The following is a 14,122-nucleotide window of genomic DNA, read 5'->3' as shown; positions in this document are numbered from 1 at the left end:
CATTCAAGCACAGTCCTATAAAGGGACAGCTGGCTAAAGCTGTGTTGCTCATCTTGGTGGCCACTTGACCACATCTGGCTACTAAACAGTTGAAATGGAGACAGGCCAATGGGGGCTGCATTGAGTGCTTCTGGAAGACTTAGTACAACTGACACTCACCAAACATCTCACTGATAATTTCTTACACTGATTACATGTTGAATTCTGTGTTACATATGCAGCCCTCTGTGTGGACACGTGCAGCCCAGAGGTTAACACTGGATGTCTGTTGCATTCTATTTTATGTTTTGAGACAGAATCTCTCACTTGACCTGGACCTCAGTTGATCTGGCAAGACTAGATAGTCAAAAAGCCCCGGAGTCATCCTGGGTCTACCTCTCAGAGACAGGATTACAGGTATGCCCTGCCGTGTCCCCCAGGCTTCTTACATGCCTACTGGAAATCTGACCTCAGGTCCTCAGTTTCGCATAGCAAATACTTTCTTGGCTGAGCCATTTCCCCAGCCCTGGGATTCTTTTTAATGTGGCTAGTAGAAAATGTAAAATTCCATGTGACTCATTTTCTGTTTCAGACAGTGCTGCTCAAGGAGAAATGGTGCCCTCGAGTTTTCTCTGAGGTAAGGAGCTGGGTGATCGTTATCCTGCAGCATCAGTCCTCGGCTGAGGACCACTGTCTTATTAGGGTTTCTGCAGCTGTGACAGAACACTCTTAGCAAAAGCAACCTGGGGAGGGAAGTGTTTACTCCTTCTTACAGGCTACAGCCCATCGTCCAGGGAAGTCAGGGCAGAAGTGCAGCCTGGAGCTGATGCAGAGGCCATGGACGAGTGCTGCTTATTGGCTTGCTCAGCCTGCTTTCTTATAGCACTCAGGACTACCAGCCCAGGGATGACTACCCACAATGGCTGGAACTTCCCATATCAATCACTAATTATGAACTTGCACTGCAAACTTGACTCCAGGGAAATCTTAGAGGCATTTTCTCTACCCAAACGACTCTAGCTTGTGTCGAGTTGACATAAAACTAGAGAGGATAAGAGCCTCTTGCTAACCTGACATACCAATGCATTATTAAACAATTACCTTTTCTAAAGGCTAATCCCGAAGACCTCATAATAACATCACAATGCAAACATATATAACTTTAAAAGTCTCACAGTCTTTAAATTCTTAATACTTTAACCAGGCGTAGTGGCATATGCCTTTAATCCTAGCACTTTGGAGGCAGAGGCAGGCAGGATCTCTGTGAGTGTGAGGCAGCCTGGTCTACAGAGTGTTTCAGGGCAGCAGAGCTACATAGTGAGGCCATGCCAGAAACGAGACAAAGCAGAACAAAACAGATACTTTAAAGTTCAGCCTCCTAAAATAGCCAGGCTTTCAAAGTTCAGGCATCTCTAAAATACCCATAGTCTCTTTAAACTCTCTAAAATCTCTCCAAAACTCCAGACTCTCTCCAAAATCTCTTAATTGTGGGATCCAGTACAAAAAAAAAAAAGTTAATTACCTTCTTATTCCAGGGTGAAGAAACAGGGCAGTCATAATCTTCAACAGTGTGAATATCAGTGTTTGAGGTCTGGGACTCACTCAGGATCCTCTGGGCTACCAACGTCCTCTGTAAAACTCCATGTCTCTAGCTCTGAAGCAATTAGGCTGCATTTCCATCAGTAGCCCCTCCCGGGCTCTTGTAAGGGACTCTAAGCCTGGTACATGATGCCAAGCTCCAACTTCTGCCCATGACTATCAATTCTGGGGCTCCGGCTGTAGCTGAGGCCATAGTTTCACCAATGGCCTCTCTCAGCACTAAGTTTCAGCTGCTCTCCATGTCCCTTTCATGCCTTTAAAAACAGTATCAGCTGAGAGACTCTTACACATTACCAAGTCTGGCTGTCAGCATGAGATGCAGCCCTGTCCTGTCTGGACCACAAATGTTCCTAAATTTACAATCCTAGATGGTGCTGGTCACTTTCTAATCACCGCTGGTTTCTCAGCTCCAGCTAACCCATAAAGCAAAGGTTTCACGTCAACTGTGCTCGGCTCTCGTTAACTACGGTGGACTCTTAAGCTCCAGCTAACTGGACGCCATAGTTTCTTAGACAAAATATCAAATGGTTCCTATAGTCTTTAAGCAACTCTTCAACTTCCCTCTGAACTTTCACAGCAAGGTCTCTAACATCTGTATCTCTCAGCATTATCTTTTAAGTTTCTACAGAGGTTCATTTAGCTCTGAACACTCAATGGCTTTCCCAGCCCAAACTTCTAGCCTTTCTAGTTCCTCCCTGAAACGCTGTCATTCTGTTATATCAATGCTCTACTCCTGGTACCAATTTCTGTACCTATTGATGCTCTTAATTCTGTGTCAAACACAATGACCAAAAACAACTTGGGAAGTAAAGGGTTTATTTCATCTTATAGTTTATAATCCATCACCCAAGGCAGGAATCAAGGCAAGAACTGATCCACAGAGGCCTTGGGGGAGTGCTGCTTTCTGTCTTGCGTAGCCTGCTTTATTACACACTCCTAGATCACCTGCCCAGCCAGTGTGATCTAGGACACTGCCTCAAGTGTAGACCTTCCTACATCAATCACCAATTTAAAAAACCCACTACAAACTTGCCTCCAGGCACTCTTATGCAAGCATTTTCTCAATTGAAAATCTCTTTTCCCTAATGACTCTAGCTTGTGTCAAGTTGACATAAAACTAGCCAGGGCAGTGATGTAACACCCCAGTGCTCAGAGCTCTCTGGCAAGTAGGCAGGGCAGCTGCAGGTGCGAGGGGGTGCCCTGTGGATGGTGGAGATGTGTTGAGAAGGTAGAGGAAGACGTGGAGAACACAGAAATGTAGAAGGTTCTACGGCCGCTTGAAAGACTGAGAGGACTGATGGCATTCTCTTTAGCTAACAGTTTGGTTTCCTTAGTGGAATCTCTGATCTTTCACTTGACCAAAAATGCAGGGGCTCCCCAATATAACGGGACTACTGTATTTATTTACAAGATTTTAGACATCAATACAGATATGGACCAGACATGGACTGTTACAGAAAGAGAGAAAATGCTACATGGATATTCTCTTAGCTTCTTAATTTTATAGTATTGGGAACATTTCAACACACTACTTTCTAGCTTTTTTTTCTAGGTTTTACTTTAAAGACTTGAGAATAGTATCTCTTTGAAAGCCACCATTTCCATTTTGACCTAACTTTACCCACCTTTGTGCTTCGATTCTCTTCCACACCATTTGGATTCTGTCTTGTCACTGTTCATTTTCATCTACTCATTCATTTTTTTCATAACTTTTTAATTTTAAAAAGTAGGTTTCCTTATCCCTGGAGCATAGTTTGTCTTTATTGTCTATGTAAAATATTCACTCGAAGGACTTCTCAGGGAATGGGAAGAACTCACAGAAATAGGCAAACTTGTTCAATAAGAGAAAAATGTATCAAAAGTAAGCAAATGGCCAAAGTCCACACTGCAACTCTGGAGGTTTGCTGGTATGTGTGGACACAGGGAAAGAGACAAGGAAATTTCCCATCTTGCGTAATGTGAGGAAAATAAGCAAGAGTGCTTTTCAGACCTAACCTGCTCACATTTGCCTTAAAGGGACAAGGACTGGCAGGTGGCTTGGGAAAGACTGGCAGGTGGCATCTTCTTTATACTGCCTGCCTGGCTAATGAGAAGAAGTATTCACCTGAGAAAAAGCTGAGTGAATGATAAGCACAGCTTAGATCTGAACTTCTTGAGAGGTTGTGAGTAAACGTTCATGTGAATCCACCCAAAAAAGGACCCACCAGTTATGGAAAATCTCCAGAGATGCTCTGAGATGGGGCTGGCTGCCTTCTGTGTGTAGGAAGGAGGAAACCAATAGAAAGCCAGACAGAGGGTCAGATGTGCTATTTTCAAACCTACCCACCATTTATTCAGTGATATTGTGGACTGTTCTCTTCATTCAGATAGTATTCACAGCTAGACAGGCATGGCCCGGCCTGCTAAGACCTCATGATGCAGACAGTTTGACATCACAGAAAACCATAACTGCGGCACAGAAGGCAACTGCACTGGCAGGAGGCAGGCATGACAGCATAGACCAGGAAGCTCAACCTCAGCTCGGGCACGTGTCTCGCCACGCTCATCACTGGTTGTCAGCTATGCTTTACTAAGAGCCTGTGAGGTAGTACATCCCTTTAGTTCCTGGAGACTGACCCAAGAAAATCTCGGAGTTCAAGGTCAGCCTGGAACAGAGCAAGTTTTAGATCCAGGTGTGGTGGTACACACCTTTAATCTGGGCCACGCCTTCTGCTGGAGGCCTACATAAGGACATTGAAGAAAGAAGATTCTTCCTTCTACTACTTGCATTTCCTAGCCAGCACATCTGTTGGAATCTACTTTTCTACAGAAGACCAGCTAAACAACCAGCCTTTTGGGACTGAGTAACTACTAGATTCTTGGACTTCCCATCCACAGCTGCCCACTGTTGGGTTAGGTGGACTGCAGACTGCAAGTCTTCACAATAAATTCCCTCAATATAGAGGAACATTCCATAAGATCTGTGACACCAGAGAACACTAAGACAGAGCCTGAGGAACTATAGGGAGGCACACCCACCCGCAAGCATCTGTGATCTCACACACTACTTGTACTGACCATTTACTGAGGAAAACCTTACTGCATATCAATCAGGATTTGTTCCCATCTTCAAACCAAGCTTTGGATGTCTGGGCTGACAGCCATCAAGTGAGCAGTATTCCCTAAGGAGCTGCAGCAGTGGATGAAGCACCCCAGTCAAATCCTTCCACTCATTATCTCAGAGACTTTTTATACTTCATGATGGTGAACTGTCCTGCTCAGACATTGGCTTACCGGCATGTGGTCTATCTCATGCTACTAGGATGTCAGCTCCATAAAGGAAGGAACCCTATCTGCCTGTTCACAGCATTCCCACACACCCAGCACACAGAGGGACTGTGTGACCAATTTGTCCAATGAATCAATGCCTAAGTAGATGCCAGGAGCACAGAATATTCCGTTTGAGGAGGGAAAACATGCCAGGAAGCTTGGGCCTTTCAAAACTCTTTGACTAGCCATGCCTTTGGATCAGGTGGCCCCACTATCTCATTAGTCTCTTGACAGGGAGCTGCTTTGTGAGGACTGAGCAGGCTGCACCTATGGCACATTGACCCAGGCTTGAGTGGAAGAGACGTGAGGATATACTTACTGCCTGGCAGCCCCTCTCTCTGGTCAAAAATCAAGGCAGGCACTCATGTGCTCAGTTCCATCTGGGCTATGCCATCACTTTTTATGCCTACAGAGCCCAACTCAGTTACATCTGAAACAGGGGTACAACTGGCCAAAGAGAGATGCTGCCCCCAACACACTGTGACAGGACTCGCTCCATGCCCTCTTCCTCACATTGCAAGAGTTCAAACTGCAATGTCGTTTTGCTGTGCTGAGAGTTCAGGCATGATTTAGATTCTACCGATCAGAGGTGTTTCAGAGAGCCTCTGAAATGAAGCCAGACAGGAGGAGAGAGACAGGCATCATTCTGCTCTGCAGAGGGCAAAGGGGTTCTGTGGATAAGAACTTGGCTGCCTTTCAATTCCAGTTTTCTGAAGCCGCGGTAACAATGGTAGAGACTAAGGCAGTGAGGCTCTGCAGTTAGTGACAGCAGTAACAGAAGTTTCCAACCTCTGATTTAGCTTTCTTTTTTTTTTTTTTTTTTACATCTAACCCTAATCTTTTTTTTTTTTTTTTTTTTATTATTATTAATTGAGTATTTCTTATATACATTTGATGTTATTCCCTTTCCGGTTTCGGGCAAACATCCCCTCCCCCTCCCTTCCTTATGGGTGTTCCCCTCCCAACCCTCCCCCATTGCTGCCCTCTCCCCAACAGTCTAGTTCACTAGGGGTTCAGTCTTAGGGACCCAGGGCTTCCCTTCCACTGGTGCTCTTACTAGGATATTCATTGCAACCTACGAGGTCAGAGTCCAGGGTCAGTCCATGTATAGTCTTTGGGTAGTGGCTTAGTCCCTGGACTGATTTAGCTTTCTATGCCACTCAGTGTCTCTGGCGTTAGGAATTCAAATCCAGAAGCTTATACATTCTTGGAGAACTTTCTATCTTGCCCTCTAGCCCCAGGTTCCTTCCCTACTGGTTTCTTGTCATGAAGTGGAACCTTTCTTTCCTGATGACTGCAAATCACTAAGAGAGTACAAACTAATCAGCCCTCTGCTTCTTCCAGGACATTATAAACAGTTCATTGTTTGTGTCCCTAGTAACCCCTTCTGTTATGTTGAGAAGAGTGGATTCTGTTATCTGTAACAGATTACTGTTCCTTTGGCCTTTCGAGTGTTTGTCTGATTGGATTGTTACAGTTTGTCAAATTGGCTTAATAACAGACGGAACTCTATGTGGCGTAGGACAGGGTTCAGATTTCTTCTAATTGGAACAATGTTCAAATTCCATGAGCAGCAGAAAGAGGCAGTGCACTTCTATTGGAACACATAGGAGTGCAGCCCTGGAGTAGAAGAGAAACTTTACTTCATGCACTAAGTACTTCCCTAGCACGAAGAAGTGCTACGACGAGCAGACCACAGTACACAGACAGACTTTCCAGGTCACCGTGAGGGCACACACTTTGTTCTCGATGTTGACAACTTGCCTGACAATGTGTTAAGTCATCTATTGAAAACTGTGTGATCCTAAAGTGTGCTGAGAAGGTAAAATGGCTGAAAAATCTGAGTCTAGCTGGCCATGCACTAACATGGCCAACAACTGAACCACATCTTAAAGCCACTCTAGCTTGGAGGTGGGGTAGGCACTGGGTGTTAGGGAACCCTTCATACACCAAGTTCATTCTGCTTTATTAACCTCATGTCCACTGTGATGGTAGATAGAGCTCAGGGCCACACACCCAGTTGGCCCCATTCACTTTTCAGGAAAGGCCACCATTATCTCCTTTGTAAATTTTTCTTTTATCTCTTTTGTTTTTTCTTTCTTTCTTTCTTTCTTTTTCTTTCTTTCTTTCTTTCTTTCTTTCTTTTTAACAGATGAAACACTTTCCCATTTCAAAATCTTTTTTCCTTTACTGGATAGGTTTTGTCCAGTATAAACATCTTTACAAAAGAAAAAAAAAAAGTCAACATAAATAAACCATGAGTTTTTTCTAACACACCCTGCTACTCCTGCAGAAGTGACCAGTGGTTGTTTCCAATCATCTCCTGTCATTATTTCCCCCTTATTCCAAAAACAGTCTTGTCAAAGGCCAGCAATGACTTGCAAGAGGTCGGACCTAGTGGTTACTTCTTGGATGATTTGATTTGATTAAAAAAAAAAAACCAATAACACTCCTCTTTACATAAACTATGACTTTTTACTTATGTGTGTATATTAATTGCATACATGTGGTGCATATGAGTATATTGTCTGCATTTGTGGGGTGCACACATGTGCATAGGTGTGTGCATACATGCGTGGATGTGGAGGTCGAGTGATGTTGGATGCCTTTGATTGCTCTCCACCTTACATATTGAGGCAGGGTCTCTCCATAGGACCCAGGGGTTGACGATTTGGCTAGCTGGGTGAGCCAGCCTCTTCTGGGTTGGAGGTAGGTCAGCACACCCCCTGGAGGACTAGAGAGCTAAATGTGGGTCCTCACAGCTGCACAGCATGTACTTTTTCTACTGAATGAGCTCTTCAGCCATATATTTTTTTCCTTACGCTCTTCTGAAAACTTTCCAGAATTATACAATACGGTCCTAAAGTCTCTGTTATCTCTTAGTTCCACATTTTTTAACCTGTATTCTAGTAATCCCTAATGAAATGAAAGGTCAAAACTTTGCTACATTCTTTCAAATATTTATTACCCAAAGATCCATCTCTACATCATCTTATAAGGCAAACACCAAGCACATGGGGCTGGTGAGCTAGTGGGCAGAGCAGGGTAAAGACTCAGGTTGGCTGTCAAGCTCAACGACCTGAGTTCAAGCTTAGGATCTACTTGATAGAAGGGGAGAACCAAGTCCTCACCAGTCACCTCCCTGATCTGCACATGTGCACTGTATGAGTAGAGTGTGTACACAACTCCACACTAGATAAACAAAATGCTAAATTTTAACTGCTCTGAACTGAGATGTGCTCTAGGTTAAAATGCACATCAGATTTTGATTGGAAAAAAGTAAACTATCTTGGTATTTCAAAATATTTGTTACATGTTAAAATGATAATATTTTTGACATACTGGGTTAAATAAAAGAATCAAATTGGTTTCATATATTTTTGTTTTCAACAGTATGGTTACTAAGGGAAAAAATTAATTTCGTATGTAATTTTACACACTGGTGTCCCCCAAAGAACCTGCAACTTTTCACTGAAATCCCTATTCTAGATAGCTTTCCAATCAGAAACACAGGTTGACAGTCATTCCCTCTAATGATTTCCGGTGATCTCATACAGTTCGGTAGACATTTTTCTCTCTTAACTTTTGTCAGTCTGAATGTTTGTGCACCTCTCCGGAGTCATCCTAATTCACGTGCTGAAATTTAACCGTGGTCTAATTAGTATGGAGAGAGCACCCTTGGGGGCTTAGTCAGGCACAAGAGCTTTCCCAGTGCAACTTCCAAAAGAGGCAAAGCTTATTGGCTGCAGTTAAGTCTATACCATATGACCACACTTCTAGAAGGCTCTGTATCTGAGAAACAAGCACTCATCAGTTACAAAATCAAGTGGTGACCTAAGTTTGGATTTTACAGCCTTGGGAACTGTGAGAGCACATTCCTGTTGGCTACAAATTACTAATAATGTACTCTAAACGGCCTCTGCCAGCCAGCAGCTCCACAGAGGACGGCCTTCTACTTGAGTCTCTTTGGAGTCAGGCTCCTATCTGTTCTGTCCTCTCAGACTATAAGGTTAGGAACAACCCGATGTGTTCCCCACTCCACCCTACCCCCACTGCTGCCCTCATATGTATGAACACTGCTTTAGTGTTTCCCAGCAAGTCTTGCTTTAGAGTTCTCAGTTCTCCAATCTGCCTACAGCACTGTCTGTCAGACTTCATCTCTCTTCAGATCTTCAGTTCTGGAAACCAGACGACCAAACCTAATTTCTCATATTAACCTTCTACAGCAAAACTAATTTAACTATTGTCTTCCTCCAAGAAAGGAAGCTGGTTTGCATTAATTTAAAATCTTAGTGAATAATGAAGGTTGGTTTTGCTTCTCCTGCCCTTAGGAGAACAGATATGATATGAAAATTAATTTTCTTCTGTTGGCCTTCGGAGCCCATTATGTTGGCCCAATGCAAGATGGCTTTTCATAGTCTTTCCTAAGAAGACTGCTGTTCATCCAAAAGAAAACTGTCAGTAGCAGCTTTATTTATGATTAAATACTTAAGGCCTTGACACAAAAGAATAGTGACGTAATATAGAGGAACCAAAGACAGCAAAGGCCTTTTAAGTATCATTAACAAAACCACCCCAAACCCAGAAGGCCCCTACAAAACACCAAAACTCCAAAGTCGGAAGAAACATATGGAAGAAGGGAAGGCAGTCAACTGCATGCATAATGATAACTGCTCATTTCAGAGCCCAATTTGGCCTGGAAAGCAACAGGAACAAGAAAGCACTTGTCTTGGCATCAGATTCGTTCTAGAAGACGTGGGCTTTCTGCATGACTAATGAGGAGGCCATCATGTACGGAGCAATATTTGGAAAAGGACAAAATATGTTTTCCACTCATAATTCCAACTCTTCTGTCTAGTGGGGGCTCTGCAGCCACTGTGGCTATACTCAGCAACTGTAATGTAATCATGGAGTTAAGATAGTCTTTTAGAGGGCTGGAGAGATGGCTCAGTGGTTAAGAGCACTGACTGTTCTTCCAGAGGTCCTGAGTTCAAAACCCAGCAACCACATGGTGGCTCACAACCATCTGTAATGAGATCTGATTCCCTCTTCTGGTGTGTCTGAAGACAGCTACAGTGTACTTATATAGAATAAATAAATAAATCTTTAAAAAAAAGATAGTCTTTTAGAACAAGAACTAAGTCATAGCACCAACCCCACTGTGGCTATGGACAGCGCCATGACACCTGGATTTTAGGGTTTCCTATATCTAACAGCACTCTGGTCAACCCAATAACCACTTCCTTCTGAAAAGAGCACTGTGATTTCCCCTAGGAAGTCACTACCTACTGGTCTCTATGACTGGAAGTGGCTTACCCATCCGTTCTGAGTTGAGTCCATGATCCAGGTCTGACCATTTGGTTCAGGGATGTTCCCTAGCCAGTGACGGTCACTCCAGACATTTACTGAGAATAAAACAGTATCTTTCTGGAATAGGAAGGAAACCTATAGTAGTTGACTTTCTTTGCCTATCTTGAGAATAAATCAAGCTGGTTGGCTTTTGTCGGCTTGACACAGGTTATCTTCAAAGAAACCTCAGTTTGCCTACAGATGGGATGTTTGCTTGACTGATGGTTCATGTGTGAGGCCAGCCCACTGTGGGTGGTGTCAAACCCTGGGAAGGTGGTCCTGGGCTATATTAAAAAGTAGGTTGAATAAGCCCTTAGAAGCGAGCCAGTAAGCACCATTCCTCCGTGGTCTGTACTTTAGTTCCTGCTTCCAGGTTCCTATCTCAACCTCTTTCAATGATGGACTATGGTGTAGAAATGTAAGATAAACCATTTCTATCCTACGATGCTTTGGGTCATGCTATTTATTACAACTAGGACAAAAATCAACGCTGAAAACAAAGACTCGGATGACATCACTGATAGAGGACCCAGACCGCCTCCTCCCAAAGCTTGATCCTACCCAGAATTATGCAACTGCATGAACCAAAGCTTCTCTCTTGCTTGCCATTCATAGCCTTTGAGGATATTTGAAAACATGCTCATAAGTCATGGATGCAAGTCTATCAGAAATGATGATGGTGTATTATTAGTCCTGAATGGAGGAGAAGATTTCAATGGTGATTACAGTTGAATAGCCAGGAGTGAGAACCACCTAATCTAAGCCATTATCATTCACCTTGAGTTCAGACCATGGAAATGACACTGGCACCATAAGTGGTTACACAGACAGAAGTATGAGTGATGGGCGGCAAGGATGAGGCAGGCTTCGACAATGCTCTTAGGAAAGCAACAGAGCTGCTTACTAATAAAGTGCTTTAAGTTAGGCCTAGAGAACTGAATTGGAAAAGTGCTTGGTGTATTAGCATGAGGACTCCATGTTAAAAAACAAAAAAAAGCTGGATGAGGTAACATGTGCTTGTAACTGCTGGGAAGATGGAGACAGATGGAAAGTTCCTAGGCCTCACTGGTTAGCTAACCAAACCTAACTGGTGACCTCCTGACCTCCCGGTAAATGAGAGACCCTGACTTAAAAGAACAATGTGGATGGCTGTTGCTGCTGCTGCTACTACTACTACTATACCAAACACATTCACACGCACTAACCTGGGCCCATGGGGACTCACAGAGACTGAATCACCCAACCAAAGAGTATGCGTGGGTGGACCTAGGTCCCCTACACATATGTAGCAGATGTACAGCTTTGTCTTCATGTGGGTCCCCTAACAATTGGAGTGGGGGCTGTCTATGACTCTAACTCTGTTCCCTGCCTTTGGATCCCTTTCCCCTAGCTAGGCTGCCTTGTCTGGCCTCAGTGGGAGAGGAGGAGCCTAGTCCTGCTGTGACTTGATGTGCCAGGGCAGGCTGGTACCCTTCTCTGAGGAGAAGGGGAGGAGGGAAGGGAGAGAGGGGGTTGTGAGGGTAGGACTGGGAGGAGAGAAGGGAGGGGCTGCAGTTGGGATGTAAAGTGAATAAACAAATTAATTAAGGAAAATAAACAAAAGAATTAAAGACTTCCTGACTTTATACAGAACATGAACAATCTAGGTGACCAGCTACAGAGGTTGCTGGAGAAAAGTTTCTTGCATTACCATGGAGGACTGGCTTTCAAAGTGGGAGGGGCTTGAGAGGGGCCATTGAGAGGAGCTGGAGGAGAATACGATCAAAATACATTATATGAAGTTCTCAAAGAATAAAAAAAATTAATGAAAAAATTCACTTGGTAAACTCAGAAGCTCAGCCTCCGAGAACTGTGGCAGCCCAAGTGACACAGCTCAGCAGGTGGCGACTATTTAACATAACACAGGTTCATCCCTCATCTTTCTTGATGGTTAGAAGTGGGGGGCAAAAAAAAAAAAAAGCAACAGAATCTTAAAATACCATGTACCTGCCTATTAGTGTCTTACACAAAGTAGACGCGGCTAAGAACTTTCATCAGAAAGTTAATCATTCTGTCCGCAGCTGTCAGTCCCAATGCATCCCACACTCCTGGAAGGAGCACTTCACATATGTTAGGTCATTTAAAGTTCACATCAATACAGGCTGCTTTAAAGATGCATTAACCAAGATTTCTAGAAGGCTAAGCAGCTTTCCTAAGTTCACATGCTTCGTTGAAAACGGCTAGGTCCTTGTGCATGGATACCATCTGATGCCTCCAAGTACACAAAGCTAGTCCTTCTCATTGCTACCAGCCTGATGCCCAGGGCCTGGGCCATTTCTTGCGCCTTCACTTCCCTTAGCTTGCTGTGTTTGCACACCAGTTATGGGAACCAACACAGGACATTTAGCAAGGAGAAGTGCCAAACTGTCAATGCTGCAGAAAGTGCACATTCATGTAGACACACACATCCACACACAAAGATAAGAAGATGATTAGGTGAATATGGTTAAAACTCATTCCCAAAGGGCTTACCCATGAGGCAGGGGCATTTAAACTTGATACAGTGGCCATGAGAAGTAACAGATGTGGCAAGGTTTTCCCTCCTGGTTGTGTTCAGAAGCAGCCAACACACTCTCGGACAGCTGCAGGCCTCTGGATCAATGGGTTTGGTATAAGGAGCCATGCGCCCCTTCGATTAAGATATATACAAGAGGTTCTGACACCCAGCCAGAATTGTGAGGTCATTTGGATTACTGAATTAAGGAAGTTGCTTTTAGAACAACAAAGATAATGGAGAATTACTTTATATGCTAACTTTAAAATTTAATTAAACATGGAGTAAATGTAGATGAATATTTATCTATTTAAGTTAAGGGATTCTTTTACATGAGCATAAACAAGAGGAAGAAATCAGTGGGTCTAAAGTTCAAGACAATAGTTAACACACACACACATACACACAAACACACACACACAAACACACACACACACACACACACACACACACACACACACACACACACACACACACACACAAACACACACACACAAACACACACACACACACACACACACACACACACACACACACACACACACACACACACACACACACACAAACACACACAAACACACAAACACACACACACCACACACACACACACACACACACACACACACACACACACACACACACTGGAAAACCACCACAGGGAAAGTGAAAAGGCAAATAATTAACTGGAAAAAAAATCTGCTATATATTTACCTCCAAATTTCCCTTAATAAATAAAAAGAGCTTTAATTCTATAAGGAAAGGATAAATATTCCAAAGGAAAATGATGATTATGTATACACATACCCTAAAATAAGTAAAAAAGTATTATTCATGAAAAACTTCATTATTAAATAGAGAAATTCGGGGTTGGGGATTTAGCTCAGTGGTAGAGCACTTGCCTAGCAAGCGCAAGGCCCTGGGTTTGCTCCCCAGCTCCGAAAAAAAAGAAAAGAAAAGAAAAAAAATAGACAAATTCAAATTAAAACAAGCTATTACTTTGGCAAATATAATAAGGCTGAGGGGAGCCCTCTGGAATCTCGCTTCAGAAGACTTTAAGAGACTCCTTTGTTCCAACCCATAATTCCCAACACTTTCGTGATCTTATCTTATGGACCAGTGAGGTCATCACATGGAAGTGACTACACATAGATTAACTGCAGCTCTAGGAAAAGTGAAGTAGTAAAAGATAGGGTAAAAATAGTTATACATCCATATAGTAGATCACACAGCAACTGAAAAATTTTAAGGAATATGAAAGATTTCTTCCAGTGTTTATGATGTGCTGAGTGAAAAGTCAATTAAAATGATAAATATTCATGAAGAAAAGGTCAATTATACATACAGTAGGATTAT

The 14,122-nt window shown here is 43.2% G+C and overlaps 1 protein-coding gene across 5 annotated transcripts in view; it reads right to left on the bottom strand.

Moving 5' to 3' along the window:
- Window positions 1-14,122, bottom strand: part of Garnl3 (GTPase activating Rap/RanGAP domain like 3) — a 140,690-nt gene that overhangs the window by 123,154 nt on the left and 3,414 nt on the right. The window lies entirely within an intron of this gene.

Source organism: Rattus rattus, chromosome 5, assembly GCF_011064425.1.
Source record: "Rattus rattus isolate New Zealand chromosome 5, Rrattus_CSIRO_v1, whole genome shotgun sequence".
Lineage (NCBI taxonomy): Eukaryota > Metazoa > Chordata > Mammalia > Rodentia > Muridae > Rattus > Rattus rattus.
This window is presented reverse-complemented; position numbering and strand designations above follow the sequence as displayed.